Source organism: Cryptomeria japonica, chromosome 5 (genome assembly GCF_030272615.1).
Source record: "Cryptomeria japonica chromosome 5, Sugi_1.0, whole genome shotgun sequence".
Classification (NCBI taxonomy): Eukaryota; Viridiplantae; Streptophyta; class Pinopsida; order Cupressales; family Cupressaceae; genus Cryptomeria; species Cryptomeria japonica.
In genome coordinates, this window is record NC_081409.1 from 606,243,286 (window position 1) to 606,247,946 (window position 4,661).

At 37.1% G+C, this 4,661-nt stretch overlaps 1 pseudogene; it reads left to right on the plus strand.

Annotated features, from left to right (window-relative positions):
• The first annotated feature begins 993 nt into the window (after window positions 1-993).
• On the plus strand, window positions 994-4,165 carry LOC131875637 (tryptophan aminotransferase-related protein 4-like; annotated as a pseudogene).
• The last annotated feature ends 496 nt before the right edge of the window (window positions 4,166-4,661 follow it).

A 4,661-nucleotide genomic window follows, 5' to 3' on the forward strand; every position in this document is an offset into this window, starting at 1 on the left:
AATGCTTCTAAATCAACATATAAAAATTGGATTAAAAAGTGTGCGAAAGGACATAATTTTATATTTCATATTTTTATAAAAGATATGTTATATCATTAAATATGTTTCAAATGTACATATGAAGATTGTGTAATAAGTCCTTCAAACTATATTGCATTAGGAAAGCTTTGAAAGCTTTATTATAGGGAAATCATTATCAACACTTTAAGGTGAAGGGCAATTATAAATAATTTATCAAAATTTTCTTTATGAAAAAACAAAAATAAAAAATTGATATATACACAACATAAAATTGATATATATCGGTTTGTGGCAAGGGCAAGGGGAAGGTGATCATTTTGGAAGGTGAGACCCAAACTAATCACAGATCTTCAGCTCGCACATGCAGAAGGGATAAAGGTGAGCAAGTCAAAGCCAATGATATGAAGGATCTTGCATGGATCAATAGGACTTTTATTGATAAAAATATTAAAGACTGTTCAAATGCTGAAGGAAATTGTATAATCTCTGGGTTGTTAGACCCTTTTGTTTTGTTGCTACTAATCTGTTGCGTCTTGATGTTTGGTTTGTATTTGATGACTGTTAATTTTTATTTTATTTTAGGTTTCAGATCCTTGCAAAACCTATTTTACTCTAATAAAAAACATAAAACTCCTTTATGAAATTATCTTCCCAAAAAACAATCCCCATTTGTCTGTAATTCTATGATAGGGACTTCACGAATTCAACAATGCATGTCGTTTTCCCCTGCATATGGAAGGATACAAAAAATGATAATCTCACCAATTTCAAGAGCAAATCAGATTTGAATTGCCTAAAAGATGTTCAAATAACAACGGCATGTCTATTCAATCCTCTGAAAGGAGGATTCACTTACACTTCTCTGTTATTTGAAGGCGGATTGAAAGCGACTAATTTGCAAGTTTCCTTTATGGGGTCCATGAATGCATCTCTCTGTAATTGGTCAAAATGAGGCCGAAGATTATTCTTTTCACTAATTATGAACCAAAAATCTTGATCCTTATCCTGGCCTGAAACAGTAGGGATTCCAAAATTGCAGAAATTGTGAAGCAGAATTTGCTGCCCCAATCTTCCCCCAAGTCCTCTCAATCTGGTCGGCCATGGGGCTATTTAATATCCCTTCCATTCAACGCCCTCTGGTAAAAATCGGAAAACAGGGGCAATTGCTAAGAAATGGCAGAAATTTAAATAGTTTGCAGGGTCTCGGGTGGAGCAGAAAAGCTGCGGCGGAAGCAGAGGCGGCAGCCAAATATTCTTGCTCTGGCCATGGATACGTGTTTGTTGATACTTTCCAGCAGAACCAAGATGGAACTCCCGTTTGTGAATGCAATGAGTGCTATATGGGACCGGATTGCTCTCAAATCGATCCTGATTGTGTGTCCAACGCAGACAGGTCAGGTTTTGTTCTTTATATTCGGAATGCTCCTGTCCCGATTTCTTGTTTCTTCGTGTACAGGTTTCAGGAAGTCTTTCTGCACATAACTCTGTTTTCTATCCAATATTTTGTTGTTTTAGAACCCAGAGGACTAAATATTAAATCATAAAGGTTTCAAGTGAGAAGTCAATTAATAGAATTGAATCTTAGAGAGATCTATCCAAAACTGATTCTTCACAAATGATCAATCAGAGAATTCTGATGTCTTTAGTGTAACGGCAGATCTATCTGCACAGAGCTTCTGTTTTCCTAGCTTTATCTTTCCTTTTCCTAAAAGGAGCCATGTCTGAACTAGAAATCAGTCACTAGAAGGGTTGGTCATTCAGTAGTAGAGCATCCCAGAAGCAAACAAAGAGGTCTTAAGTTTAATTCTTAATTAGACGATGAAAAATTTAACATGGTCTGCAGGGGCAGATCAAACTAAGAGCCTCGAACACCAACAACAGGACTAAGAAACAGTGTTGACACCCTAATCAAAACTGAACTGGTCACCAAGAAAATTGATAACTCGATCGTAAAGTACCCACCACAAAATTAGAGATCCTAGATCGAACTCCTATTTAAAAGTTTAGTACTTTCAACACCGTAACCCTAAAGATCTGAAATTTTAATAGAAAAAATAATCCATAAAAATAAGAACTAGAAGAGTATCTTCAAATTAAAATATTCAATATGAAAGATTTTATTGACTTTTCTTCACTGGATTTTTATTCATTATAGGATTACAGATGTATAATTGTGTATTTTATGGCCTTTATTTGGTTTAAAATTTTCAGTGCGAATCTAGAAATTAGACAAAATTAGCTTGTCACACATAGAGGTAGATTTATTTAAAATTAAATACTCTTCGTGGACTCTGGAAATTCGAAGTTTTCAATGTAGGCGTGTATCATTTTCTTGTATTACAGTGGAGATCCTGGTTTTCTGGAGCCATTCCGGATTGCAAATGCAGAAGTGGGAGCAACCGTTGTACCTGCCTGGTATCGGATGAGCTATCAAATAAACGACGGCCTGAGATCAGTTGTGTCCCCTGAATTGGAGAAACAGATTCGTGCCATTCATGCTCTCGTAGGCAACGCCATTACAGAAGGAAGATATATTGTGCTCGGAACAGGTTCCACGCAGCTCATTAATGCTGCCGTTAACAACCTTTCACCGATAAATGGTTCGAATCCAGCAAAAGTAGTAGCAGCCTCGCCTTTTTACGGAGTAATATGTCAAAATCTTTTCCATGAAGAAACCCTAAATTTCAATAATTTACTGATTTTCTTTCTATTTTGTGTCTAGATTGAAGTCGTACATAATGAATCGGCAAAGTTCACAAACTTGAATTTGAATAGGGGAATCCATAAAGTATCTCTTTTGGAAATTTCATACATGATATATCTCTATCTGGTATGCAGGGTTACAGAGTACAGACGAAATTATTTGATTCAGGGGACAATTTGTGGACGGGAGACGCGAGGGCATTTACAGAACAAACAAAATCCCTCAATTCAACGACATTCATTGAGTTCGTAACATCTCCAAACAATCCTGACACTCTTCTGGATAAAGCCGTTTTGAGAGGTGAGAACGTAAAGACAGTTTATGATCATGCCTATTACTGGCCTCATTTCACTGCAATCTCCCGCCCGGCGGATGAGGATAGAATGCTTTTCACGCTCTCCAAACTTACTGGACATGCAGGCAGCAGGAGGGTAAACTATTTCATTCTTCATCTTATATAAAAATATCTCTCTTTTTAGGCATTAAAATTACACACTTTTCCCAGTTTAATATCGTTTTGTAGATGGGCAATTATCAAAGACTATGATGTATACCAGAAGATGTACCGATACGTCGACACCAATACCTTCGACGTATCTCGCGATACACAATTAAGAGCAACGACATTATTAAAAGCAGTAATAAGCGGTTACAGACATCCCAAAAGAATTGAAGCAATCGACAAACAGTCAAAGCAGATGATTTTCCACTACGCTTACTCTGTCATGAGAAGGCGATGGAAGAGACTCGAGAGGATTTTTAATGTGACTGATCGATTCTCGCTTCAGAATGTGGGACCTCTTTACTGTAACTTTTTCAAAAAGGTTACTGGCCCCTCACCAGGTAAGAAATTGTACCCTTACGCTGAATCCCTAACTCTGATCCAAGATTATCAGGATACAAATGAAATCTAGAAAGAAATAGCTAAGAAAATCAAGCGAATTTTCACTGTAGATGGCAACTATGACAGCATAAAGATTTTATTTTTTGCAAGAAATTATTTTGAGTATGGCAAATTTTCAGCATACGCAGGGGTGAAGTGCGAGAAGGAGGAAGAGGAAGAGAATTTGCGCAGTGGTGTTGGAGAAGGCGGGAATTATTGGTCGAGGCGCTGAGGCATTTGGGGCAGATAAGCGTTATGTTCGTTTGAGCTTGCTGAGGCGAGATGATGTGTTCGCTGTGTTGGAGCATCGCCTTCAATCTCTGATTTGCCACAACAATCAATGTGAAGACATATTCTCCTCCAACAAGACAAATTCATGGGCACAATTTTAGTTTTCTGTATTATGTAAATATAAGCTCAGTATGAATCTGACACAACAACTAAAGTTGCTACTACTTGCGAGTGTAAATTGAAAAATAACGCAGGGCAGAACAACAATCGTCGTTGCTGAAACGATGTACTGTAAACTGAAAAAAAAAATAGGGCAGGACATAGCATCAAGAATTGTTGCTGGTATTCATGAATTATAAATTATATAATTATACTCATTATGATTATTATTATGATCATGTTACAGGGTTAGTTTGTTTTGATTAAGTAAAAGCAGGTTTTTGAAAGGAACCCGAACCTTTTACAAAGCAGGATATATAGAAAGAGATAGAAAACACCGTGCCTGATCACTTCAAAAACTAAAACAGATCCCAACCGAACAAAAAGGGATCGCAACCCATAAAACATAACATTACATTAATAAACCAATAAAAGACAACATTCGAAAAGCAGAACGACAATAAAAAGACAGAAAATGAGACATCTGCTAAGACAAAGACAGAGACAGCTATATACTCTTCATGATATCCTCAGCATGGACAACCATTAGCTTCATGTTGTCCACCGAAGTCTTTAACTCCTCCAACTCACGACCTTTGATGTCGCCCTTGATCCTAGTATTGGCTCTGGTCCTCTTCTCATGGCCTTTTTTGTCCGGTTGTT